The sequence below is a fragment of the Lepus europaeus genome, chromosome 10 (genome assembly GCF_033115175.1).
Source record: "Lepus europaeus isolate LE1 chromosome 10, mLepTim1.pri, whole genome shotgun sequence".
NCBI lineage: Eukaryota > Metazoa > Chordata > Mammalia > Lagomorpha > Leporidae > Lepus > Lepus europaeus.
The window spans coordinates 43,734,424-43,747,135 of record NC_084836.1 but is presented as its reverse complement, the minus strand read 5'-3'; the positions used below and the strand labels follow the sequence as shown (position 1 = coordinate 43,747,135).

General features: G+C 39.7%; 1 protein-coding gene across 1 annotated transcript in view; it reads left to right on the top strand.

Moving 5' to 3' along the window:
• NAV3 (neuron navigator 3) overlaps window positions 1-12,712 on the top strand; it is a 1,248,892-nt gene that overhangs the window by 16,209 nt on the left and 1,219,971 nt on the right. The window contains exon 5 of the mRNA XM_062203163.1: window positions 3,562-3,746. The gene's annotated coding sequence lies outside the window, so the exon portion shown is untranslated. The remainder of the gene's footprint in view (window positions 1-3,561; window positions 3,747-12,712) is intronic.

The window sequence follows — 12,712 nt, the reverse complement described above, 5'->3', positions numbered from 1 at the left end:
ATCTACCAGAGAAAAAGTAGATTCAGTATTGAGGTATGGTGGGTAAAGCTGGCATCCCATGTGAGAGCTGGTTTGTGTCCCAGCTTTGCCACTTCTTTAAAACATATAGTGTTTTAAAAAGCAGAGAGAGAGAGAGAGAAATTCAGAGACAGAAATCTTCAATCTTCTGCTTAATTCCCCAAATGACTTGAATAGCCAGGGCTGGGCCTGGAGCCTGGAACTCCTAGTCTCCTACATGTGTGGCAGGTACTTGAGCCATTATCTGCTGCCTCCCAGCATGCATTAGCAGTAAGCTAAATTGTAAACAGAAGTGGGACTTGAATTCAGGCAACCTGACATGGGATGTGGACATAACAGGCTGTGGCTTAACTCCCTGAATCACAGTATCCGCCATTATTAACACAGACTGAGGCCAGAAGAATTCAGAGAGGATCACAAGACACAGATAAGCCATTTGTTTCAACAGAAAGTTCTAAAACTCTGAATTTGCATAATTCAATAAAATATATGATGCAATGTAAAATTTATAAAGCTTCAAAACATAGAGGGCAAAATTTATTTAACTGTAGGACAAATGGATATATCAGTATTCAAAAAGGGAGATTTCAACACATCTCTCAATTACTGATAGCTGTGTAAATTAAAATTTTAATGAATGTATGGGAGACTGAGTCATATATTTAGAAACCTTGAGTTAATGGATATATATAGAATCACATACTCAATGATGAAAGAAACAATATTCTTCTCAACAACATGAGGAGTATCAAAACAAACAAATTTGGTTATGTGCTAGATCATAAAGCAAGCCTTAACAAACTTCAAAGACCAGGTGTCATATAGTTCATAATTTCTGTCAACAATGCAGCCTAGTATAAACCATATAACAAACAATATTTAAAAATGTAAAACCCCATACATTTGAAAATTCCAAAAAAATATATTTTCAAGGAGCTCCAAGTCCAAAAAGGAATATTTACGAAGAATAAAATGTGTTTCGAATTCAAGGATGATGAAAACAATAAAGATCAAAATTTGAGGGATTTGCAAAAAAAAGTACTAAGAGGGAATATTATTTTGAAGAAGAAGAAGGCAGAAGGCTGACTGAATTCAAGAACCAGGAATAGATAGAAAATGATGGAAGAAGCAAAAAAAAAAAAAAATAATAAAATAAAAAAAAGAAAACAAAGCAAGATAAAAATCAAGGGCGGGCATTTGGTGTAGCTGTTAGGACACCGCCTGGGACACCTATATCCCACATTAGAGTGGCTGGATTCAAGTCCTGGCTCCGCCCCCAATTCTAGCTCCTGCTAACGCACACCCTAGCGAGCAGCAGTGATGGCTCAAGCACTTAGGTCCCTGCAACCCACGTGGGAGACCTGGATTGGGTCCCTGCAACCTATATGGGAGATCTGTCCCTGGTTTCGACCCAGCTGTTGTGAGTACTTGTGGAGTGAAACTGCGGATGAGAGATCTCTGTCTCCTCTCTGTTTCAAATAAATAAAGATAAGATCAGAAATTATTGTAAAAGAAAAAAAAAGGTATAATAGAAAAGACAAAATCCTTAAGTTTCACACCTAAGTATATATCCTAGAGAAATTTTTGCAATGCATATCGGACAAAATAGACTTAAGTGGCAAGACTACATTACCAAATTTGTAATAAACAAAGATAAACGTAAGTGAAATTCACAAATAATCAAAATTGGCTCAAAAAGAAATAGAAAATTGGAATGACTTTCAATATCCTTTTAAAAGAATATAGTTTAAACAGTTTATAATTAAAGTCTCTGGGGCCAGTGTTGCGGTTAACAGGTAAAGCTGTCTCCTGTGACACTCACATCCCATCATCTCATATGGGTGCCAGTTCATGTTCCTGCTGCTTCACTTCTGATACAGCTCCCTGCTAATGGCCTGAGAAAAGCAGCGGGAGGTGACCCAAATGTTCAGGCCTTTGCCATCTATGTGGGAGACATGGATGAGCCTCCCAGCTCCTGGTTCTGGCCTGGCCCAGCGCTGGCTGTTGTGGCCATATGGGGAATAAACCAGCATAAGGAAAATCTCACTCTCTTTGTCTCTCCCTCTCTCTGTAATTTTTTGAAAATAATCTTTTTAAGGTCCACAAAGAAAATTCTAATATTAGGTGAACTTCTAGTGAATTCTACCAAAAATTTAAGAAATAATTTTTTTAAAACTTTTATTTAATGAATATAAATTTCCAAAGTACAGTTTATGGATTACAATGGCTTCCCCATCCCCCCCCCCCAAACTTCCCTCGCACCCGCAACCCTCCCCTTTCCCACTCCCTCTCCCCTTCCATTCACATCAAGATTCATTTTCAATTCAGTTTAGTATATATTAAGTAAAGATTTCAACAGTTTGCCCCCACATAGTAACACAAAGTGAAAAATACTGTTGGAGTACTAGTTATAGCATTAAATCACAATGTACAGCACATTAAGGACAGAGATCCTACATGATATTTTTAAAAAATTGATTAATTTTAGGCCGGCGCCGTGGCTTAACAGGCTAATCCTCCGTCTTGCGGCACCGGCACACCGGGTTCTAGTCCCAGTTGGGGCGCTGGATTTCATTAGTAATAAACAACAAATCACTGGGAAACTAGAAATAGAAGAAAACTCTTTCAAATGGAGTCTGTGAAGAACTTACAACTTGTATTATACTTAATAATGAAGGAACGAATGTTTTTCCTCTCAGATTGAACAGACAAGAATGTATGCTTTCACCATTTGAGCCAGTATTTTTGTTGGGTTTCTAGTTATCGCAACAAAGAAGTGAAAGAAATAATAAATATTCAGGATGTAAAGGAAAAAGTAAAACTTTCTGTTTGCAGAACTATGATAGCATATGTAAAAAAAAAAACGTAATGAATCTGCAAAGAAACAACTAGAACTATCTAATAGATTGAGTTAAATGGTATAATGCAAGCACAATGTACAAAACTCTATTGAAAGTTTTTTAAAATATTTATTTATTTGAAAGGCAGAGTTACAGAGAGGCAGAGGCAGAGAAAGAGAGATCTTCCATCAGAGCTGGGCCAATCTGAAACCTGGAGCCAGGAGCTTCTTCCTGTTTCTCCCACTTGAGTGCAGGGGTTCAAGAACTTGGACCTTCCTCCACTGCTTTCCCGGGCACATTAGCAGGGAGCAGGATTGTAAGTGGAGCAGCTGGGACTTGAACTGGTGCCCATATGGGATCCTGGCACCACAGGCAGCAGCATACACACTATGCCACAGCACTGGTACCTCTATTGAATATTTTTATACTAAACATGAACACCTAGAATGTCAAATGAAAAACATTCTATTTACATAGTATAAAAATAAAAACCCAAATATAAATTTAACAAAGTATATGTAATACCTATACATTGAACAATGTCAAGCATTGCTGAGGAAAATTTAAAAAGGTCTATACAAATGGAGATGTATATCATGTTCATAGACTGAGGAATCAGTGTTATTAAAATCTTAGAATTTCTCTAATTGTTCTGTTGATTCCACATAGTCCCAGTATAAATTTCTATAGCTTTTCTTTGTAGATCTTTACAATTTTATTCAAGAGTACATTAAGAAGTTCATGGAAAACAGGATTAAGAGATGAATTTATAGAAGATTGTAACCAAGATGGCAGCTAAGAGGCCCCAGCCACCACCTCCTGGCAGAGACACCAAAATGAAGGGCTACACACATACCAATCCACCTGCACAGGAGCTACAGAAGCCAGGTGAGAGGCCACAGTGGCTTGTCTTATAATTCATAGAAAAATTCCATTAAAGAGAATAAGAAATAGAGTTCTCCCTAATACCCCTCCCCCAGCTCCAAGGAGCACGGTGTGGAGAGCCAGAGGCCCTCCCTAGTTGGGTAGAGAGTGTGAATAAAATCCCAGTGTCAGGGAAACTGCAAAAAAAAAAAAAAAAAAAAAAAAAAAAAAAAAAAACCAGTGAGACTGAACATTCCCTGCCCCTATCCCAGACCCTATCCATGCTGTAACTACTTGGAGCACCCACAGTGAAACAGCCTGTGCCACCGCAACCCCGGCTGACAGCAGAAAACTGAACTCCAGCTGTGTGTAGAGGCCAGAAGAGGGAGTTCAAGACCATGCTTGGGAGCTCAGAGATGGGCCTACCATATTTACAGCCCAAAGGCCTCTAGCCCCTGGCCAGTGCTCACAGACTGAGCCTCTAGGTTTGCCTGGCATCAAGTGGAGACCTGTGCTCCAGAGGAGAGGAAGAGGCTCAAACTCATTTTAGCATATGTCATGCCCACCTCTGCTGGGCTTGGCACACACACCCAAAACTTTGTGGGATTCTGTGACTACGAGACACAAGTGTGAGTAGTCTGAGACCAATCTAGGTGCCCATATGCTGCCTTTATCTGTCTCTTTCAATGCTGAACAAATAGCAGGGGACCGCAGGGCTGTGTTTTGAAACTTAGTGCTGGGCTGGTAAAGTCCAGTGCCAGGTAGATCCTAATGGTTTCCAACTGGAGGCGAGAGCCTGTGGACACTCTCTAGATTGCCCCAGTATCAGGTGAAAACCTGCACTCTGGTGAGACAGAATAGTTTAGGATATATACTCACCAGCCTCTTGCACGTCTGGTGTGTACTCCCAAGCTTTTGCAGTGTCTGGTGACCTTGAGATCCACCTGTGAACTACCAAGAACTTTCCTAAGTAGCTGAGTGGCTGCTTCAATCACCCCTCCTACAACCTTAGGCAGACAACAAGGTTTTATGGGACTGTTTTGGGACTCAGTGCCAGGCTGATAAAACCCAGTATTGAGCAGATCCTAACAGTCCTTGTCACCAGACCAATTCCTGCAGACAGAGCCTCTGGATCTACCTGCTTCAGTGCCCAGTGCAGTTACATGGTCTAGTTGAACAGTTATACCCTAGCCAATATCATCAGTGGTTGACAGGTTATAGCACTGGCCAGTGAGCCAACCTCAGCAGCAGACAAATCGTAGCAAGATGAGCTTTGGTCCTATCCCCAAGATGCACTGATTTTGGTGGGCTTAGTATTCTAGATGGGATCTAACATCATGACATTTGTGGACACAGGACAAAGAGTATAAGTCTACTACAGGCTGATGAAAAGGCCTGTAAGGATGGACTACCCTTTTTTTTTTTTTTTTTTGACAGGCAGAGTGGATAGTGAGAGAGAGAGAGACAGAGAGAAAGGTCTTCCTTTTTGCCGTTGGTTCACTCTCCAATGGCCGCTGCAGCCGGCACATCGTGCTGATCCGAAGCCAGGAGCCAGGTGTTTCTCCTGGTCTCCCATGTGGGTGCAGGGCCCAAGGACTTGGGTCATCCTCCACTGCCTTCCCGGGCCATAGCAGAGAGCTGGCCTGGAAGAGGGGCAACCGGGATAGAATCCGGTGCCCCAACCGGGACTAGAATCCGGTGTGCCGGCGCTGTAAGATGGAGGATTAGCCTGTTAAGCCATGGCGCCGGCCATACTACCCCCTTCTTAAGCACTTACCCACTGCATACTGAACACCAACATATCAATGGCTGATTTGGGGCAAATTTGATACTGGGCAGTATTGTAAGACTGAATCAATAAAGCCTATCAATAGCAGATCAGGGAAACCTCTAACAACACACATATATTGAAAGTATAAGAATGGTGATCCCTGTTAAATATAAGAGTGGGAAAAAGAGAGGGAGGAGATGTACAATTTGGGGCATGCTCAATCAGACTTGCCCCAAATGATGGAGTTAGAAATGTACCAGGGGAGTCCAATACAATCCCATCAAGGTGGCATGTACCAATGCCATCTCACTAGGCCAAGTGATCATCTTCAGTTCACAATTGAGCACACTGATAGGTCTAAGAGTCAAAGGGATCACACAAAGAAGACTAGTGTCTGCTAATACTAACTGATAGAACCAAAAAGGGAGAGAACGATCCAACATGGGAAGTGGGAGACACAGCAGACTCATAGAATGGCAGATGTCCTAAACAACACTCTGGCCTCAGAATCAGCCCTTAAGGCATTCAGATCTGGCTCAAGAGCCCATGAGAGTATTTTTTTTAGGCATGGAAAGCCAAGACACTCTGGGAAAAAAAAAAAAAAAAAAGAAAGAAAGAAGACCTAAATGAAAGATCTCTGTGAGATCCCAGTGGAAAGAACGGGGCCATCAAAGAAGGAGGTACCTTTCTCTGAAGGGAGGAGAGAACTTCCACTTTGACTATGACCCTGTCGGAATAAGATCAAAGTCGGCGAACCCTAAAGGCTTCCATAGCCTTGGCAACTCATGACTAGAGCCTAGGGAGATTACTGACGCCATGAACAGGAGTGTCAAATTGTTAAATCAACAACAGGAGTCACTGTGTACTTACGTCTCATGTGGGATCTGTCCTTAATGTGTTGTCCAATGTGAAGTAATGCTATAACTAGTACTGAAACAGTATTTTTACACCTTGTGTTTCTGTGTGGGTGCAAACTGATGAAATCTTAGTATATACTGAATCGATCTTCTGTATATAAAGATAATTGAAAATGAAAAAAAATTGGTGTTAAATTGGAAATTGCATAGAAAATTAATCAATTCTTAAAGAAATATCATGTAGAATCTCTGTCCTTAATGTGCTGTACATTGTGATTTAATGCTATAACTAGTACCTCCAACAGTATTTTTCACTTTGTGTTACTATGTGGGGGCAAACTGTTGAAATCTTTCCTTAATATATACTAAACTGATCTTCTGTATATAAAGAGAATTGAAAATGAATCTTGATGTGAATGGAAGGGGAGAGCGAGCGGGAAAGGGGAGGGTTGTGGGTGGGAGGGAAGTTATGGTGGGGGAAGCCATTGTAATCCATAAGCTGTACACTGGAAATTTATACTCATTAAATAAAAGTTTTAAAAAAATAAAGTATAAGAATGACACAAGATATTCCATGCAAATGGAACCCAGAAAAAAGCTAGATTTCTCATCAGATAAAATAGATTTTAAATAAAAAACAGTAAAAAGAGACCAATGTGTCATTCTATAATAATAAAGGATTGAATCTATCAAAAGGAAATAACACTTATAAATGTATATGCACTAATATCAAAGCACACTAATACATAAAACAAGTATTAGCATACCTAAAGGAAGAGATAGATTCCAGTACAATAATCTCAGGGAACTTTAACACTTTCTTTTAAGATTTATTTTAGCCGGCACCACGGCTCAATAGGCTAATCCTCTGCCTGCGGTGCCGGCACCCTGGGTTCTAGTCCTGGTTGGGGCGCCAGATTCTGTCCCATTGCTCCTCTTCCAGTCCAGCTCTCCACTGTGGCCCGGGAGGGCAGTGGAGGATGGCCCAAGTCCTTGGGCCCTACACCCGCATGGGAGACCAGGAGAAGCACCTGGCTCCTGGTTTTGGATTGGTGTGGTGTGCCAGCCGTGGTGGCCATTGGGGTGTGAACCAATGGAAAAGGAAGACCTCTCTCTCTGTCTCTCTCTCTCACTGTCCACTCTGCCTGTCAAGAAAAAAAAATTTATTTTACATATTTTGAAAGAGTTATTGAGAAAAAAGGAGAGACAGAAAGAGAAGGATCTTCCATTTGCTGGTTCACTGCCCTTATGGCTGTAAAGGCCAGCCCTGGGCCAGGCCAAAGCCAGGACACAGGAGCTTCTCCAGGTCTCTCACATGGGTGGCAGGGACCCACACACTTGGGCCATCTTCTGCTGCTTTTCCTAGGCCGTTCCCAGGGAGCTGGATTGGAAGTGGAGCAGCTGGGACACAAACCAACACCCATATGGGATGTCACATTGCAGGCAGCAGCTTTAAGTGCTATACCACAATGCTGGGTCCTAACACCTCACTTTAGAAACAGGTTATCTAGACATAAAATTAACAAAGAAATAGCAGAGTTAAATTGCACCCTATATCAGTTGGACCTAACATGAATCTATAGAACTTTAGATCCACCACTGATCCTTAAATTATTTGAAAAAGTGGAACAGGAGGGAGTGCTTCCAAATTCATTCTATGGGACTAGAATTACCTTGATACCAAAACCAGATAAAGATACAACAAAAGAAGAAAGGTACAGGCCCAAATCCTTGATGAACTAGATTAAAAAAATCCTCAAAAAAATACTAGCAAATCAAATCCAACAAGCTACCTTGATCAAGTGAGATTCATTCCAGGGATGCAAGGATGGTTCATATCAATAAAAGTGGTATACAACAGAATGAAGGAGGAAAATCATATAATCACATCAGTAGTTGCAGAACTCAAGATCCCTTCATGATAAAAACTCAGTGTCGAATGAATATACATCAACATAATAAAAGCCAAATTTAGCAAGCCAAGATCTAGTGGGGAAGCGCTGAAGGCTTTCCCTCTAAGATTTGGAACATGACAAGGATTCCCACTTTCACCAGTTTTATTTAAACTAGTACTGGACGTTCTAATAAGTGCAGTTAGGCAAGAGAAAGAAAAAAAGGGGAATACAAATTGGAAAAGAGTAAGCCAAATTGTCACTATTTGCATAAGACATAATCTTATATGTAGGAAACCCCAAAGACACCACCAAAAAGCTATTAGAACTAATAAATAAACTCAACAAAGTCAACAAGCAAAAAGCACTATCATTGTTACATACCAATAGTAAGTTATCTGAAAAAGACATTAAAAAAGTTATCCGTTATTCCATTTCCAACAGCTACAAAAATAATTTAAAAAAACCTAGGGATAAATATAACCAAAGAGGTGAAAGATAGGTATGAAAACGTATATAAGTCATTCATGAAAGAAATTGAGGTGGACACAAGTAAAGAAAGTTATACAATTGGATTTGAAGAATCAGTATCATTAACATGTCCATAGTACTCAAAATGACTTACAGATTCAGCCGTGGCTGCCACTTGGTGGGGTGAACCAACGGAAAAAAGAAGACCTTTCTCTCTGTCTCTCCCTCTTTCACTGTCTAATTCTGCCTGTCAAAAAAAATGACTTACAGATTCAAAATCCCAATTACATTCTTTTTTACAGAACAATAAATAAATAAATAAATAAATAAACACTGCTGACATTTGTAGGAACCAAAAAAACCTCAACTAGCCAAAGCAATTTTGTGAAAAACAAAGCAGGAGATTTAATACTACTTGTCTTTAAAATACATTACAGAGTTAAAATAAAACAAAACAAAACAAAACATGGTATTGGCATAAAAACAGATATATAGACTAAAGAAACAGACTAGAGACCCTAGAAGTAAACTCACAAGTGTATAGTCAACTGGAAAGAGGGTAGTCTTTTAAATAAGTGATGCTGGGAAAATTGGATATCTATATGCAGAAGAATGAAGCTAATCCCTTATTTCTCACCACATACAAATATCATCTCAAAATGGATTAAAGACCTAAATGTGAGATCTATTAGAAGAAACTATTAGAAGAAAACATAGGAAAACCATTCAGGACATTGGAATGGCCAAAAATTTCTTCATCAGATTCCCAATGCACAAGAAACAAAAGCAGGCCGGCGCTGCAGCTCAGTAGGCTAATCCTCCGCCTTGCAGCGCTGGCACACCGGGTTCTAGTCCCGGTCGGGGCACCGATCCTGTCCCGGTTGCCCCTCTTCCAGGCCAGCTCTCTGCTATGGCCCGGGAGTGCAGTGGAGGATGGCCCAAGTCCTTGGGCCCTGCACCCCATGGGAGACCAGGAGAAGCACCTGGCTCCTGCCATCGGAACAGTGCGGTGCGCCGGCCGCAGCGCACCTTCTGCAGCGGCCATTGGAGGGTGAACCAACGGCAAAAAGGAAGACCTTTCTCTCTGTCTCCCTCTACTGTCCACTCTGCCTGTCAAAAAAAAAAAAAAAAAGAAAGAAAAGAAACAAAAGCAAAAATAGACAATGGGATTTCATGAGACCAAAGTGCTTTTGCAAGTCCAAATAATTACCTAAGAGAAGAGACAGCCTATAAAATGGGAGTAAATATTTGCAATCTATTCATTGACAAGGGTTAATATCCAGAATATGTAAGAATCCCAAACAACACAATAGCAAAACCATAAATGAGCCAATTAAAATGGAGAGATCTAAACAGATATTTCTCAAAGGAAGACATATACAGATGACTAACAGGTACATGAAAAGATGTTAACATCACTAATCACTGTGAAAATACAAATCAAAATCCCAATGAGCTATCACCTCACTCCAGTAAGATTGGCTGTTATCAAAAAGCAAAAGATAGCAAGTGTTGGTGAGGATGTGGAGAAAAGGGAACCCTTGCACACCATTTGTGGGAATGCAGATTAGTATAGCCAATGTGGAAAATAGCATTGGAGTTCCCCAGAAAAACCAAAAACAGAATTACTATATGATCCGACAATCACACTACTGGTTATATATCTAAGGGAAATGAAATCACTCTATCAAAGAGACATCTGTACTCCCATGTTTATTGCAGCACTAATCACAATAGCCAAGAAATGGAAACATGGATGAATGGATTAAGAAAGTATGGTGCACATATACAATGGAATACTACTCACCATAAAAAGGATGGAATCTTGTCATTGGCAATGACATGGATGGAACTGTGGGCCATTATGTTAAGTGAAATAAGCAGAGCACAGAAGACAAACGTCACATGATCTCACTCATATGTGGAGTCTCAAAAATTGGTGAACTCTAGAAGTTAAAAACATAATAGTGGTTACCAGAGGCTGGAGAGGGAGGGTTGGGGAAAGATTGATTAAGGGGTGCAGGTTATAGCGTGTTAGGAGTAGGGTTCTATTGCACAGTAAGGTGACTATCTATAATGTTAATGTGCTGTCTATTTCTCTGTTCAAAATTCCTAGAAGATAGGATTTTGGATGCTTTCATTATAATGAAATGTTAAATGCTTGAAAGGGAGCTATATTAACTCTGACTGGATATTATACAATGTCTACCTATAATGAAACGTCATATGGTGCTCACAAATATGAGCAATGTTTACGTAGTCAATCTAATATTTTTTAAAAAAAAAGATTAAAAAGAACAAAAAACATAAAACAAATTTATTTGGGTCCAAAAATTTTGGAACACATATATAGCTTTTTCATATTAAATATTTTAATTAACTTTCTGAAGTTCCTTCATATGGAAATACAGAGGACCTAGAATATCCAATACAATTTTGAAAATTAAGAATCAGGTTGGAGAATGAACACTATCTAATTTCAAGATGCTATAAAGTTACAGAACTTAAGACAGTGAATATTAGCAAAGAACTAGACATGTAGACAAATGCAATAGAATAGATTGTTCAGAAATTGATCCATATATATTTTTATATATAATTTTTTTTAACTTTTATTTAATGAATATAAATTTCCAGTATACAGCTTATGGATTACAATGGCTTCCCCTTCCCATAATTTCCCTCCCACCCGCAACCCTCCCCTCTCCCGCTCCCTCTCCCCTTCCATTCACATTAAGATTCATTTTCAATTCTCTTTATATACAGAAGATCAATTTAGTATACATTAAGTAAAGATTTCAACAGTTTGCACCCACATAGAAACACAAAGTGAAACATACTTTTTGAGTACTAGTTATAGTATTAAATCAAAATGTACAGTACATTAAGGACAGAGATCCCACATCAGGAGCAAGCGCACAGTGGCTCCTGTTGTTGACCCAACAAATTGACACTCTAGTTTATGGCACCAGTAACCACCCTAGGCTGTCATCATGAGTTGCCAAGGCTATGGAAGCCTTCCAAGTTCCCCGACTCTGATCATATTTAGACAAGGTCATAAAAGACAGGGTGAGGATAGTAACCAATGATCCTAAGAGTGGCATTTACCAGGTCTGAACAATTATACAGCATTAAGTGGGGAAGAGGACCATCAGTACACACAGGTTGGGAGTAGAGCCATTGGTGGTAGAGTAGAGGTTATGATTACAAAGGAATGAGGCCCAAGTGCACTAGACAGGGTCTAGAACAAAGGACAGAGTCATTATTAGAGGAGCTAAGAAAGGTGCTGTCTAATATATATATATTTTTATATATAATTAATATATATATAAATTAATACATAATTATTCGTTTTTTTAAAATAAATATTTCAAGGAAATTCAGTATATTAAGTGGTAATAATTTCAGCAATTTTCAACTGGATATCCACATCAGTAAAATTAAATCTTAGCATATATATTACATTATACTCAAAAATTATCTTGAGGGGCCCGCATTGTGGGATAGCAGCTTAAGCGACAGTCTGCAATGCTGGTAGTCCATATAGCTGCTCCACTTCCAATCCAGCTCCCTGCTAATGTGCCTGGGAAAGCAGCGGAAGATGGCCCAAGTACTTAGGTCCCTACCACCTGTGTGACAGACCTGTAAGAAGTTCCTGGCTCCTGACTTAGGCCTGACCTAGCTCTGACCATTACCACCATGTTGGGAATGAGCTAGCTGATGGAAGATATCTCTCTCTTTCACTCTCTCTAACCCTGAAATGTAAAATGTATCTTGAAATGTGTAAAAAAATCAAATATGAAAGACAAAACAATAAAAGTTCTAGAAGAAAATACAGGAGATAATCTTTGTGAATGTGGTATAGGAAAATAGTTTAGGACACAAGCCAAGCAAACAAAATGATAGAATTTATTAAAACTAACAGTGTTTGTACTGTTAAAGAACCCTAAGGAAATGAAAGGCATGCTGCAGACTGGGAGAACTTTTCTTAGTACGCAT